The sequence below is a fragment of the Coenobita brevimanus genome, chromosome 49 (assembly GCF_032717465.1).
Source record: "Coenobita brevimanus isolate Jiangsu-jjx chromosome 49, ASM3271746v2, whole genome shotgun sequence".
NCBI lineage: Eukaryota > Metazoa > Arthropoda > Malacostraca > Decapoda > Coenobitidae > Coenobita > Coenobita brevimanus.
Genome location: NC_137002.1, coordinates 14,764,686 through 14,781,987, shown reverse-complemented (window position 1 = coordinate 14,781,987; position 17,302 = coordinate 14,764,686).

Here is a 17,302-nt window from a genome sequence, read left to right as displayed (position 1 = left end):
TATAAATTAAAGCTGAGTGATACAGATTTTTAATAATAACAACAGAATAATATTCGTCACAATTGACAACACCAAATGTTACAGAATTAACCAAAACTATATATGAAAGAATGGAAGCGTAACAACAACAGTAAAACAAAATAGAGCCAAGAAAGCTGAACTCGGTCATTTGAAAAATTGACTGTGGCGGGAGGTACACAATCTGGCCGCACTATGGGGTGGTACTACTACTCTGCGGCCAGGTTGTGTTAGGAAGAATACTGCCACCGTATTCCCTGCGTGTCGTAAAAGGCGACTAAAAGGGGCGGGGTAAGGGGACTAGGGACCCCCTCCTCTGTTTTTTAGTTCCTAAAAAGAGACAGGCCAGAGAAAGGAATGGGGGATTGTGTTATCCCCGGACCCTGAAGACTGGGTCTATGAATGTGCGTTGATGTAGTATGATTGAGGCTAAAAGGGAGAAGACTGGGAGACTGTTTGTGAGAAGAAAGTTGGATGTGTTAGATTTGAGTGAAACGAAGATGAAGGGAAAGGTGAGTGTATGTTTGGAAGTGTGAATGGAAGATTGTCAAGTGTTGATAGAGGAAGGGCAAGAGAAGGTGTGGCCTTGTTAGTGAGTCCGGAAGTACAGCAGTGTGTGATTGACTGGAAGGAGGTGTCATCGAGACTGATGTGGGTGAAAGCGAAGTTTGAACATGAGTTGTGGGTGTTTGTGAGTGCATATGGGCCTGGTAGTGAAAGGGATGAAGAAGAGACGGAGTCTTTCTGGAATGATGATGAGTGTCTGCAGAGTTTTGGAGCGAATGTGAATGTGGTAATGATGGGAGATCTGAATGCTAGAGTGGGAAATGTAGCAGTTGAAGGTGTAGTTGGTATGCATGGTGTGCATGGAAGAAATGAAAATTGGGAACGAATGATTGGGATGTGTGTTGAGCGAGAGATGGTGATTGGAAATACGCTGTTTGAGAAGAAAGATCTATCTATCTATCTATTGCCAGACGCCTCAATCCCATTTGGGGTGGCCACAAGCAAATCGCCTCCAAGTCGCCCTGTCCCCCGCCATTTCACTGCCCTTCTAAGTATACATGGGTGAGACAGGAGGGTGGAATGTTTGTGGATAAAGCATTGATGGACTATGTGGTTGTGTCTAGAAATGTAATAGGAAGATTGTTGGATGTGAGAGTTCTGAGAGGGGAGGGTGGAGGTATGTCTGACCACTACCTGGTGGAGGGAAAAGTAAGAGTAGGTAAGAGATGGGTGAGAGCTAGGAGGGTTAGGTGTGGCAGGGAGGTTTTGAAAGTGAGTGAGTTGGAAAAAAGAGAGAAAATGATAGAGTATCAGGAGAAACTGAAAGATGAGTGGAAAGCAGTGAAATATCAAGAAAATAGCGGTGTGGAGGAGGAATGGCAGTTGTTTCAGAGTGCTGTGGTGGGGCATGCAGAAGAGGTGTGTGGTGTGAGATGTGTGAGTGGTGGTGTAAGAAAAGAAAGTGAATGGTGGAGCGAGGAAGTAAGTATGGCTGTGGCTGAGAAGAGACGTGCATATGAAGTGTGGCTGTAGAGGAAGGATCAGATGTCATATGAGAGATATAAGGAAAAGAGGAATAGGGCGAGAACGGCTGTGCGTGATGCTAAAGTGGCAGCAGATGAGAGGTGGGGTAGGCGGCTGACCGAGAATTTTCAACAAAATAAGAAAATGTTCTGGAAGGAGGTTAAAAGGGCGCGAAAGGGAGAGTCTGGGAAGGAAGAGCGAGTAAAAGCAGAGGATGGAAGGATGTTAATTGAGATGGATGCAGTAAGGAGGAGATGGGCAGAGTATTTTGAAAGATTGTTAAATGAAGAGGAAGAAAGAGTGGCTGAGATTGTGGCTGATGGAAGGGTGCAAGGAATAAATGTGTTGGGAGAGTTGAATGATTCTTTGATCACGAAGGAGGAAGTGGAGAAGGCAGTAAAGGAGATGAAAACAGGGAAAACTGCAGGTATGGATGGGTGTGCTGTGGAATGCCTGAAGGGTGGTGGAGTGACTATTGTTGACTGGTTAGTAAGACTGTTGAATGTGTGCTTTGTGAAAGGTATGGTGCCAATTGCCTGGGCAAGTGTTTCGTGGTCCCGTTGTATAAAGGCAAGGGTGATAAGTATGAATGTACTAGCTTTAGGGGTATAAGTCTGTTGAGTGTTGTAGGTAAGGTGTATGGTAGAGTGTTAATTATGAGAGTTAGAGAGGGTACAGAGGGAGTGATTGGTGATGAGCAGTGTGGCTTTAGGAGAGGGAGGGGATGCGTGGATCAGTTGTTCGCTGTGAGACAAGTGTGTGAAAAGTATTTAGCAAGAGGCAAGGATATGTTTTTGGCATTCATGGATTTAGAGAAAGCGTATGATAGAATTGATAGGGAGCTTTTGTGGACTGTTTTAAGATTGTATGGACTTGATGGTAGGTTACTGAAAGGGATGAAAAGTTTTTATGTAAATAGTAGAGTGTGTGTAAGAATGGGAAATGCTGAGTGATTGGTTTCCCCAGAGAGTGGGGCTGCGACATGGATGTGTGATGTCGCCTTGGTTGTTTAATATTTGTATGGATGGTATTGTAAGGGAGGTGAATGCAAGAGTTTTAGGTGGAGGTCTGAGTCTGGTGAATGTTGATGGTGGAGAGTGGAATCTGAAGCAGCTGCTGTTTGCAGGTGATACTGCACTGGTGGCTGATTCAGAAGAGAGATTGAGACAGATGATAGAGGAGTTTGGAAGGGTGTGTGATAGGAGGAAATTGAAAGTAAACGAGAATAAGAGTAAAGTGATGAAGTGTACGAGGTTGGTAGATGGTAGGAGGATGAATATAGTTCTGAATGGTGAGTTGCTTGAGGAGGTAGAGTGTTTTAAATATTTAGGGTCACGTGTTGCTGTGGATGGAAGAATAGATGCAGAAGTGAAGTTTAGAATGAATGAAGTAGGTAAGATGCTGGGAGGAATGAAAAAAGTGTTTAGATGTCGTTTGCTTAGAATGGATGTAAAGAGAAGGCTGTATGAGGGTGCTGTGGTACCGACCGCGTTATATGGGGCTGAAACATGGAATATGGGTGTAGCAGAGAGGAAAAGTTTGAATGTAATGGAGATGAGGTGTGGAGTGAAGCGTATGGATCGAGTGCGAAATGATGAAGTGCGAACGAGAACTGGAGTTGTTCGAGAGATGGCTGGTAGAGTTGAGCAGAGGGTGTTGCGTTGGTTTGGTCATATAGAGAGAATGGATAATGAGCGATTGGTGAAAAAGATAACTAGATCTGATGTGAGAGGTGTAAGGCTGAGAGGGAGACCACGAATAGGATGGATGGACAGTGTGAAGAGAGCGCTGGATGCGAGAGGGATGTCTGTTAAGCAAGGAAGAGTGGCTGTGCATGACAGAAAGAAATGGAGAGAAATTGTGAATGAATAAATGATGACACAGCCATAAGGGGATATTTGATCAGCTAGTCAGGTCAGGTGCGGGTAAGGGGATGGGTCTATTATGATGTGGCAGGGGTAAACCAGCTGTGCTGTCGGGCCCTGCTGCAGATGTCACTGATTGCCCTGTGCAGTTGACCCTTGTGCGGTGTGGTGCGGTGAGGATCTGTCCCTTCTCCCCTTTGGGGTTAAGATGCAAATGAATGTGTTTGAATGGATGAGTAAATGGGGAGCGTGTCGTCCTGTCTCAGCTACCTCCCTTTCCTTGGGGGAGGCAGCCTAGGTGTATAAATAGATAAATAGATTTGAACAAATTAACACTACCGGCAGCATATAATCTGACTGTCGAGGGAATTCCAAAGACAAACCGAGCTGGGAGGGAAATATCTGACTGATCCTACGTCTTATCGATGGTAGAGATAACGCAAGCATTGCCGATAATGAACATGTACTACCGGCACTCAAAGTTCATATTGCTAAGGCAGCCGAGAATGCAAAGAATGAACAGTATTAGAACGAATCCTGAACAACATACTGTACACAAACTGCTTACTGCGTGGTGATACGAAACATTGCACAGTACTTTACCACCACACAGAAATCTTACTGTGCGGCCAACCCTGTCGATTAAATAAAGATGCCAAGCCGAGACAGATGCTCAGACAGCTGCATAACATTCGAGAAGTGTAAAGATGAAAAAATGAAAACAATTAGCAGAAATGGAAGAGTACGAGAATACTTTACACGCCTTCTTTAGCGTGTTGATTTTTCAAGAATCTGAAGAAACCATATAAGGAATATGGTTTTCAAAAGTCAATCTAGAGTCGATTTAACCCCCAGAATGTCAAGCTCCATCTTCATCTGGAACTGCTTCATCAAGGAGCAGAGGATCATGGGGCGGGAACGGTTTGGGAGTGAGATACAATCAAAAATTTGGTGTCTGACGAGTTGATCAAGTCTCACATCTTGTATGTACTATTGTGAAATACTTGTGAGATTATTATCATTACTGGACTCGCAAACAGATGGGTGCGACTCAGCAGAGGGGATGGTAGCAACCAATGCTGCGTCGTTAGTATAGCAATGTAACTTACTTTATGCAAATTTTTACACAAGTTGTATTATAAGTTAGCCTACAAGGCTATTTACGAAAACAAAATGTTGGACGCAATGGCCTGCAGCTTTTCATTTATTTTTTTTTGTAGTATTCAGTTTCGTTACTCATCCTGTCATGCACATTATTTATTAAATTTCACGTTGTGCATGTAACGTTTCATACTGCATATTATTTAAATGTTCAGCAGATATAATTCTTATCTCACGTTATAATATAACAAAGAAACTAAATGCTCTGAATGATAAGAATAATTTTAACCAACTGTAATGGCTATCAAATTTCTCAGAAATATTAATAACAAACTAATCGATGATGATGATGATGATTGATAACTGAAATGTCTCAAGGTATTTTATTTTATAATAATGATGATGGTAACCACGATGATGGTAGTGACGACGACAATGACGATAACAACGATGATGCTGGGGAGGAGGAGGTTGAGGACGATGATGATCTCAAATGTCCCAAGGCATTTCTGAGTGGTGATGATGATAATGATGATCATGATGAGAAGGAGCTCAAGTATGCTAAGGAAATACTATAGTGATTTGATCATTATGGTGATGGTTATATGATGATGAAGAGGAGTCCAATGACAGAGGAAGTGGGTGCCAGTATATTATGAATTCCAGCATAGTACTTGCCAAACTAAGTGTACCAGTAAAAAAAAAAATTAGATCTCAAGCACTTCCCATATTTGATTTCTCCTCAGAATTTTTTTACTTCGTTAAGTCAGCTAGGAATCTAAAAAACAGTTTCTGATACCTCTGGGCCACGTCCTCGGTTATAGTTGCCGTCGAATAAAGTATGTCAAAAAAATAACGATCTCGGCACTTTCCCATGATGTTAAAAATTGGAGTATCAGTGTGCCTAATCTCCCCGAATACTTTCATTGAAGTGACCTGTAATAGCTCATCATCAGCTCCCCACATAGCAAAAGAGGGTGCATCAACATTGCTATAATTATAATCACATGAAAGAGGAGGTTGAGAAGCAAAGAATGATTCATATGAAAAGTTCTCTGGACGAAGCTTGGCTTGGAGAATCCGCTCCATGTAGGTGTACTTTTTATTCATTTTCTCACGAAATTGTGCATCAAAAACTGCAGCATATGGCCAAAACTCTTGTCTGTCACTGTAACTTGCGGTCATTGTGTGAGACATTGAACCGACAAAACACCCACAGTCTGTCATAGGGTTGCTGTTGAAGTAGCGGCGTTCACTGATGGAGTGACGACTGGTGACGCTATAGTAGTCACTGTGCAATCCTGCCTCTCTCACCAGCTCCACCAGGACCCTGTCTAGCAAGCACTTGAGTCCAGAGCTCACCGTGATTCCAGCTGCTCGACACTTTTTTGTGAATGCTTCCAAGGTTGTAGGATATATATCAGATCGAAGCGATTTTGATGTTGGCTGGCTCACATCTGGATCCCCAAATGCACATTTGACAAGGGGGCAGAAATTTTGATCAGGGATCTCTTTCAGCAATTTTGAAAGCCTTTCAGGATCCTTTTCCATTTCTTCTCTGATTTGCTGCTCAATCATCTGATTTGGACGATGATCAATTAGTTTGTAGATCTGAGAATTATCGATGGGAAGTGATCTGATAACATCCCCCAAAAGCCGTAGTGATAACGCGCATAAAACACAAGCTGAAAGACCGTCGACTATCCCATGATGGAAGCTGAGACCTAAATGATACTGATGTGGAAAAGCAGCTTTCAACTCCGGCATTGGACAGGGGTCGGTGTCATCACAGGGCAGCAGTCTGACACGCCACACAGGACCTTCATTATGGTCAAACAGTTGTGTCGCCAATGCCGGCATCTCAGCATCTGGATCACCGTGGGACACCTGTTAAGATGAAAAAATATTTAAAAAGGAATGTAAAAATTAAAAAAATGAAACTGACGACAAGTACTGATATATCAATAATGAGAAGTCGTTCAGTTTTGATGAAATTCTCAAAAACTGTGCCTCCATTCTGAAACGTTGCCTGCCTAAACTCTTTCATTTCAGGCTGTTAATCTGCACTATTCATTCTTATTCAGGTTGTCCCCCCAAAAAGGAAACTTTCCCATAACTCTAAATATTGCTCAGTTGCTTTTTTTTTTTTTTTTCTTCAAAAGTCTTTGAATCTAGCATCAATAAAATTATGAGATTTCGTTCCCTCTGATTACAATTATTATTTCTCTCAGCGAAGCTCCATTATTTTTTTTTTATTCCTTTATGTTACATGGTCAATTACACAATACACCGAATAGCTCCCTTTCTGGCCACTCAGTGTCTGTTGTTGTAGACAATCACTGTTCTTCTAAACTATCAACAATGGTGTTCCCATGTGTTCTGTCATCACTTTCTTCCTTTTCTTTATCACTGATCTCCTGAACTGCACATTTTGCCCCTTGCATTCATATACCAACGATTCCATTTCTTGACCCATTTCTAACAGCGTCCATTTTTCTACAGTTACTTTGTCAGTCACCCAGTCAGTACAACGGCGTAAATATAGTGTAATATCACTCATGCACCAATAAATCACATCATGGAGTGTTTTCAGTTAATATTAATTAGATTCAAACACGTAAAGCAAGGAGAACTCAGATAATGCAACATCCACAAACACTAACTGGCCTAAGGGCTGAATATTTGACTGCGTTTTGTGACCCTGACCTTTGATAGAATACTCTCAAGATGTAAATTCCTCATTCCTGCCTAACCATTAGACTCTTCACCAAGTTTGTTTCAAATCAGATAAAAATTGAGTTGACTATGCTCAGTGATTTTGACCTTTGGTCTTTCCCTATGGCCTTTTCCATTGAGTGATGTTTCTCAGTCTCTAATATTGTTATACTGTTTTCCTTAACCGTTCCACAAAGTTTTTTTTTTTTCTTCCGTACGTGAAAGAGAAACGGACTAAGTTTATCTTACCTGGTGACTTCTTTTGTTTAAAAATAAAAGGTTTACTGGTTGGGTACCCCTCAATCCTTCAAGAAATTCGAGTTACAATTTGATCAAAGGTGTTCAAGTAAATTTGTTAAAAATACACATACACAGGTCGAACTTTGACTCTGCCCTGTGACCTTGGTCTCTAACTGATTATCTTCAAAAGTGAATCACTTCGTTTTTGCATTACCATCAGTATATCCGCCAAATTTGTTGTAAACTTCATAAAAACTGAAAGAGCTGATTTTGATAGATCACTGTTTGACATGGTCATGCGATCTTAACCTTAGACCTATTGGTGTAAAAAACAAGAGGTCTCATAAATGAGTATCCCTCAACCTACGCACCTAATTTACTTAAAATTACATATGAATGGATTACACACACACACACACACACACACACACACACGCACACAGTCTCTCTCTCTCTTCTAAATTTAACACTAGCTCTTGCTTCGCCAGCAAGGATGTAATAATTTTGTCAACTATGTTTTCAAAATAAAACACTAGGTCTCCCTCTGGGAGCGATCATGTAAGCATTTGTCTGTTTTTTCGTTCTTCCACTCGTTTCAACATATAGTTCAATACAAGTGCTGTGTGGCCTGATAGGGTCACTCAGCACCTGCTCAAATGAGAATCAATTCTGGAACATGCTTCGCTTTCCTCACAATCAATGATTTATGTGTCGAAGCACTTGCTACTGCAGAGATGCATGAAACTGCACAGAAAAATACCACCGCATTTTCTGCGTAATGTAACGCCAATGGTGACAATTATTAGGGACCAAAAAACCCTCCAGATAATGTCAATCGAAATCGAACTAAATTTGGCCCAGCTTTGACCCGGTTCTGGTCATCCTGTCAAATGTTATCGAAATCCTTTCTTCCATTTTCGGTTGTGACACACACACACACACACACACACACACACACACACACACACACACACACACACACACACATGCCCAGAATTATAGTACGGTATCTTAGATATAATTGCCAATATAACTAGAAATTCATATAGAATTGCAGAGCTGTCTTTGATTTTTATACACAGTTTTAGTTAACTCATATATAATACATCAGTTGCTTTCAATGTAGTAACATTTTCGTTGGCCACAATTAGTAGTTTGAGGGGATTTTATCACATCCTTTCATAGCATCTCTGATGCGACATTAGGGCAGGATGATAATAGAAGGCTCCCTCTCCCAGGCAAAAGAAAGAAACATGCCAGCTGCCACAAGCCACCCTGTAACCGCTAAAACATTCAAACACTGGCACAAAACATAAATAATTAGTTTTAATCATTCCCAGCATCCGCCGATAAACGAGCAGGGAAGATTTCTGTACCAATTCCAGCACTTATGGAATACAGAAAATACTTCAGTACAGATTACGCTAAAGTACATTAAAGACAAATTCAAATTTAACTTGCTGTTACCTTAAAATCAACTTTTGGATGTGCTAGCTCCCCAACCCACAGCTGGCCATCCCGGTAGCGCAGGCAGGTCCTCAGTGCTGGTACTTTCCTGTAGGACAGTGCCAGTAACAAAGTAGATGTCCCCTACATTAAGCCACGTTCCTAGCCTGACAGTCACCAGCTGATGAGTGCAAGTGTGCAATATAGAAAGGTATTGGGCACTTGCAGTCGATGGTGGTCTGCTGGGCGAGGTTCTTCACTTTTTATACAAATTACCGTATGTAAATACATTATTTCATCTTGCTTAAGTTATTCTAATTAGGGTCGACAGCTGACTTATATGGTAATGTCCCTGACTCGTCTGGTCCTCTTTAATATATTGATGTCCCCTATATTAGGTTGTGCCTCGACTGACAGTCACCAGGTGATGAGTGCAGGTATGTAATGTAGAAAGGCATTACATATCTGCAGTCGATGGTGTTCTCTTGGTCGAGGCTTTTTTACCATTAGTGTAGGTCTAGTTATTTGTCTCTTAGGATGTAGTGTAGGTTAGCGATTTGTCTGTTAAGTGATTAGTTTTAGGGTCTTTAGATTAAGTATTTTTGTTTATAAGTAATATAAGGTTAAAAATATAAAAAAAATAAAAAAATAATAATACAAATAAAAATACAAAAAAATAATTAAATATTATTATATATATATGTACCTGTGCATGAAAGTGTGTATGTTCCTATGCATGGATGTGTGCATGTATGTATGTATGTATATATATATGTTCGTATATATATGTATATATGTGTCAATGTATATACATATATATATTTTTGCCTTAATGACCAGGGGCTCTGGCCCCAATGGTCGATAGGCAAAAAAAAAAAAAAAAAGTAACAATAGGAATCAGAGCAGGTGGTGGTGGCTGTGCGTGTGTGTGTGTGTGTGTGTGTGTGTGTGTTTGTGTGTGTGTGTGTGTGTGTGTGTGTGTGTCAGAGTTCTCACACATGCCTTCATGGGCAGTATAAAGAATTGGCATAAGCACTGTAATGTAAATGTCTAAAAGAAAGTGTTCCTTTTTGTAACTATCCTTTTTCAAATGCAAGTTTGTCCTATCATATTACTCTTCTAATAATAATATTAAGGAGCACTCTGAGAGTGCAACATCATCATCCACCAACTGATCTATGAGCCTAATAATGAACTTTACCTTGTGACCTTGACCTTGGACCGACTGCTTTCAAAATTGAATTATTTCATACATTTCACATTCTTAACCGTTCCATCAAGTTTGATCCAAATAATTTCAAAATTAGTAGAGTTAACCTTACCCTATGTCCATGACTTTTGACCTTTCCTTGTGATTCTAATCATTCATCAACCGTTCTCAAAACAGAATCTCTTTGTTTTTGCCGAACTTTGATACAGTCCCTCCAAGTCCGGTCTATATCAAATAAAAACTGTTGTATAACCTTGTCATACATTGCCCTTTGTCTAGTATACTGTACTCAGAAATAATAGGTCAACCACTTGGTTGACTCTCAACTCTTCCACCAAGAATGCTGCATATCAGATAATTACTGTTCTGTTTATTGTGTTCACACACAGACATATGGGTCGAAACATGACTTTTCTGGTGATCTTGGCCTTTAACTGGTTACTCTCGAAATTAATCCCTTCGTTCTTGCCTTAATCTCAGCCCATCCACCTTGATTAGCTAAAATCGTATTAAAACTGTTTGAGTTATTATGTTCACACACACACACACACACACACACACACACACACACACACACACACACACACACACACACACACACACCTGCATGCACGCATGTCCGTATTGCACAAGGGCTTCATTAATTCACTGATATCTTGTATTTTGCATTGCCTATCACCAAGCTACTCGTTGTGAGGCATGGATAATAATGCCTTTACACACATATTTTTAAATGTGTACCAATATAAATGAACTTGATTTGCGTTCTTTTATTTTGATTTGGTATGGGAAGAACGAATAATTATAGGATGTCTGCAGTGATTCACTAACCTTGCATTAAACTTTAACAATGGGGTTCTGTCCTAACCTAAACTTTATCTACAAAAGCAAATAATCCGTCAATATAAGGAGTGTGCTTAGTAGGTATAATTAAATCGTGTGTGGTTGAAAAAAGTCGGTAGTGGCATTCCTGATATTGAGTTCTGCATGATGTGGAAAATGATTTTAGGTAATAATGGCACAGGTAAATATGGCACAGGAAGAAATGGCACGGTAGAAACGGCACAGGTAAAAATGGCACAGGTAAACATGGCACTAGTGGAAAACTTGGAAAAAATGGCTCAATCAAAAAGTAATCGAAACTTCTGATGGTAGTAAAATGTTTATGAACCTTTGTACATCTTTGTGAACCTTAATGAATCTTTATGAACCACAAAACTGATCCCAAATGAATAAATCTTTGCGAACCTGAATGAACCTTTATGAACCACAAAACTGATCCCAAATGAATAAATCTTTGTGAACCTGAATGAATCTTTATGAGCCACAAAACCGATCCAAAATGAATAAATCTTTGTTAACCTGAATGAATCTTTATGAACCACAAAACCGATCAGAAATGAATCCTAACACAGTCAAGCCAATTCAATAAAGCCACTGCAGCAGTCAAAAATACACCTGAAGAGGCAGCCCATCACTGAAATACACACCTTCGTTCTCAGTGGCCCTACACAACGTTGGAACATACATCAAGCCACCATGAATGACTGTCCCAGAACCAATAACTTATGTGAAGGTTGGAACAATAAATTTTACCATCTTGTTGGATACCAACACCCATCTACCTGGAAACTTACTAGAACCATTCAAAAAGAAGAGGCTGCTGTAAGTGTAGTGATTGCTAAGGACTCAGTTGGAGAACCACCCAAGAAGAAAACTAAGAAAGTATATGTTGATTTGCAACAAAGACTAAAGAATATATGCAAAGACTATAAAGAAGGGAGGAAAAACATCGATCAAGTGTTACGAGGACTTGTTCACATTAGATTCTAGTTAAGATTTTGGTTTCTCAAGTTGTTATAAAAGTGTCGTCAATCAGTGTTATCACGTCTGATCCGTGTGCCTGCACGAATTTTAATCATTGTACCTACACGAATTTTAAATTTACACAATTTTATATTTATTTCCAATAAACATTTTTTCAGTTGTGCCATATTTTCCTATTTTTCCACTTGTGCCATATTTACCTGGGCCATTTCTACCTGTGCCGTTTTTACCGTGCCTTTTCTTCCTGCGCCATTTTTACCAGTGCCATTAATACCGTTCCCCGTGGAAAATAGGCTCAGACAATTAGTACTATACATTGTAGGAAATCGTCAGACTAGATTTAAAGGTAGCAAAGAAACTGCAGTTCAAAAGTTTGTGTCATTTACTGTTTGTATTTAAATATTAAGACGGTGAATAAAACCCACACTTGTAGACGAAGAATATAATTACCAAACAGTTTCGGTGGACACTGCCACCATCTTCAGTGGTCAAGATAGTGAGAGGGAGTGACATATTGACAATACAAGGGTTCCTTTTTATGCGTGTGTGTGTGTGGAAGGGTGGGGTAAAGGTGAGGTGGGGTGGGGTGGATTGTAAGCGGGGATTAACCCAAGGGGGATTGGGTGGGGGGATATTACCGGACAGGTCAGGTGTAATTCCTATCTGGCCTTGCCTGTGTCGGTGAGGGAAGGGACATTTCCACTCATACGGACCTCATTATAGGATCTAGCTTGTACATGCATTCACTAAGGTTGAAATTCTCGTATTTTTGGATACACATGGCTTCAATAATCTTTCGTTTCCGAAAGTCATGACTTCTATACAATAGATGGCTACCTTGCCAGTCAATTCTGTGGTTGGCTTCACAAACATGGTTAAATATTGCATTATTTAAATTACATGTTCTTATGGCATACTTGTGTTCCTTAATCTGTGTTTCCAAACTATGACCTGTTTCTCCTATGTAAACCAGTTCACAATCTTTGCAAGGAATTTTATATACGCCTGCTTCTGAATTTGTTGTACATTTGTTCTTTACCCATACCAAAACGTTGTATGTAGAACAACTTCTACATGCAACGTTTTGGTATGGGTATGGGCTCTCCACTGTCACCCATTTTAAGCAATTTATATATGGAGTATTATGAAAAGGAACTACTGCCACGAGTTTCTCCCCCTCAGCCCATTAGGTTTCGTTATGTTGATGACATATTTTCATTTTGGCCTTCAGCACTTGATAATTTTGACGAGTTTTTCACCCACCTAAATAATCTTGCTCCCTCCATTAAATTTGAAGTCGAGTGGGAGAACGGGGGTCTTCTTCCCTTTCTTGATGTACTGGTGATGAAGCAAAATCATTCACTTAGCTTTAAGGTGTATAGGAAACCAACCAGTTGTAACTTGTTCATTCATTATTTTTCGTATCATCGGTCTGCCACAAAATTGTCTGTTATCTCTTCAGTGTTCCTTAGAGCCCTTAGAATCTGCAGTACAGAACATATACAAGAAGAAAATAATCTCATTTGGGAAATCTTCCAAAACTTAGGGTATCCCAAATGGTTCATTAAAAAAGCATACCGGTACCTGAAAGCTAGGCGATCTTACTACGTACCTAAAGAACCCACAACAGAAAAGAAACGCTTCCTCACATTGCCTTATGTTGCAGACTTGAATATGTTACAGTTAATAGGTTACAGTAGTGATGTAAATATAGCATTTAGGTATACCTCCACCAGAGCAAATGTACAACATATTCAGAAGCAGGCGAATATAAAATTCCTTGCAAAGATTGTGAACTAGTTTACATAGGAGAAACAGGTCGTAGTTTGGAAACACGGATTAAGGAATACACAAGTATGCCATAAGAACATGTAATTTAATGCAATATTTAACCATGTTTGTGAAGCCAACCACAGAATTGACTGGCAAGGTAGCCATCTATTGTATAGAAGTCATGACTTTCGGAAACGAAAGATTATTGAAGCCATGTGTATCCAAAAATAAGAGAATTTCAACCTTAGTGAATGCATGTACAAGCTAGATCCTATAATGAGGTCCCTATGAGTGGAAATGTCCCTTCCCTCACCGACACAGGCAAGGTCAGATAGGAATTACACCTGACCTGTCCGGTAATATCCCCCCACCCAATCCCCTTTGGGTTAATCCCCGCTTACAATCCACCCCACCCCTCCTCACCTTTACCGCACCCTTCCACACACACACGCATAAAAAGGAACCCTTGCATTGTCAATATGTCACTCCCTTTCACTATCTTGACCACTGAAGATGGTGGCAGTGTCCACCGAAACTGTTTGGTAATTATATTCTTCGTCTACAAGTGTGGGTTTTATTCACCGTCTTTGATTATCACGCAAGAGTGATTCATCCAGCCATTTAAATATTAAATTGAAAAGGCTATTGCAAAGACGATTTCCTTGATAAGAGAGCCAAGGAAATAATCTTTGTAAAGAACTTATCTAACCTGCCTAGATGATGAGCCATTTCCTCGAAGGCTGACGTTGGCAGTGGCTGAGCACTGTTGATTGTCAAGCAGGTAACGGCATTGAATATTCCGTGAATGGCAGCGCCATGGTACCTCTCGATGGCGCTAGTGGCTGGGAACAACCACGTGACATCGTCGCTGAATCCTGACCTGAAAAAAAATAACTTTCAGCCTGAGTACTTTTTTACGTAAAACGTTAATGATAGCTGTAGGATATACAATCCGTTCAAAAATTACTGATGTCTGAACCCCTGGATCAGGAAGAGGGGTGTTATTGATGGTGTCCTACAGAGTCACAAAGAGAGAACAAGGTGGAACTGTAAGGGAGGGTGGAGCAGGAATAAGAACAGTGACAATGGAGAGCATCTTTGGACTGGAAAATGAAAAAGTAGTGAGAACAAGGTGAAACTGTAAGGGAAGATGGAGCAGATATAAGAAGAATGACAATGGAGAGCATCTTCGGACTAAGAAATAATGGGGTAGTAAAGGAGACAGGCACTTGGCCATATTAAATGAAGCATTGACATCAACAGAGAGGCACGCTGGATTAGAGTGGCATTCAGTTTAAAGGCATTGACGACAGGTAAGATGCTGCAGTATTGTGGGAATAATGGGTGTACAAAGAGCAAGGAATGCAGATGATATGAAGATACTGCAAGGCTCAAGCACGAGGAGTATAGATAGCAAGATGAACAGATAGATAGATAGACAGACAAATAGACTGACAGATAGGGTATCCGACTGACAGGTGCTAATAATGGCTAGTAATATAACTGACTTGGTGTGTGTGGTGTGACGGCGGTGTGTGAGGATGGCAGCGGCGTGTGAGTCTGTGAGAACTGAGGTCTTGCTGGCCAGGGTACAACGCCTCACCATTTGCTGCAAGAGGCCACCACGACCTGCCGTCAGTATTAATGCCATCACACCCTGCAAACACAAAATTTTTTTCAAGCATCTACGTTAATCTTCTGGAAGGTTTTAGGAAGTATACCGTAAAGTTTGGCTGTTTTACTTTGTAGACAGCAAGATCTTTCCAGTCAAAGAGTTTTGGAATAATCTGTGAGACTGTGACTGCCACTGTTTGAAAAATTATAATTAAAGTGACGATGTAGGGAGACAAGAAGACTTACTATTATATACTGGCAAATGTAGACAAATTTAATTTGGCAGAAGAATGGCACAGTGACTCAGTGAAGACAGATGAGTGGCTGTATGATGCACTTAATAAAATCTATAACATCACTGTTGTTTCCGTATCAAATGCTCAAAAATAAATGATATAGCTAAATAAAAAAAATATATACATGTTAGTAAAGGTATGGAAGTTACTGGTGTTGCAGGGATGCTGAAGAAGTGCTGTTGACCAACTTCCCCCATGACCATCACTAGCACAACATATATATATATATATATATATATATATATATATATATATATATATATATATATATATATATATATATATTCTATCTATATACCTAGGCTGCTTCCCCCAAGGAAAGGGAGGTAGCCGAGACAGGACGACACACTCTCCATTTACTCATCCATTCAAACACATTCATTCGCATCTTAGCCCCAAAGGGGAGAACGGACAGATCCTCACCGCACCACACCGCACAAGGGTCAACTGCACAATGCAATCAGAGACATCCACAGCAGGGCTCGACAGCAGAACTGGTTTACCCCTGCCACATCATAACAGACCCATCCCCTTACCCGCACCTGACCTGACTAGCTGATCAGACCAAATACGGGAGAATATCCCCTCAGGGCTGCGTCATCACTTATTCATTCACAATTTCTCTCCATTTATTTCTGTCACGCACAGCCACTCTTCCTTGCTCAACAGACATCCCTCTCGCATCCAGCGCTCTCTTCACACTGTATATATATATATATATATATATATATATAAATATCTATATACCTAGGCTGCTTCCCCCAAGGAAAGGGAGGTAGCCGAGACAGGACGACACACTCCCCATTTACTCATCCATTCAAACACATTCATTCGCATCTTAGCCCCAAAGGGGAGAACGGACAGATCTTCACCGCACCACACCGCACAAGGGTCAACTGCGCAATGCAATCAGTGACATCCGCAGCAGGGCCCGACAGCAGAACTGGTTTACCCCTGCCACATCATAACAGACCCATCCCCTTACACGCACCTGACCTGAATAGCTGATCAGACCAAATGCAGGAGAATATCCCCTCAGGGCTCCGTTATCAATTATTCATTCACAATTTCTCTCCATTTATTTCTGTCACGCACAGCCACTCTTCCTTGCTCAACAGACATCCCTCTCGCATCCAGTGCTCTCTTCACACTGTCCATCCATCCTATTCGTGGTCTTCCTCTCAGCCTTACACCTCTCACATCAGATCTAGTTATCTTTTTCACCAATCGCTCATTATCCATTCTCTCCATATGCCCAAACCATCGCAACACCCTCTGCTCAACTCTACCAGCCATCTCCCGAACAACTCCAGTTCTCCTTCGCACTTCATCATTTCACACCCGATCCATACGCGTCACTCCACACATACTCCTCAGACACCTCATCTCCATTACATTCATTTCCTCTCTGCTACACCCATATTCCATGTTTCAGCCCCATATAACGCAGTTGGTACCACAACACCCTCATATAGCCTTCTCTTTACATCCATTCTAAGCGAACGACATTTAAACACTTTTTTCATTCCTCCCAGCACCTTTCCTACTTCATTTAATCTAAACTTCACTTCTGCATCTATTCTTCCATCCACAGCAACATGTGACCCTAGATATTTAAAACAATCTACCTCCTCAAGCAACTCACCATTCAAAACTATATTCATCCC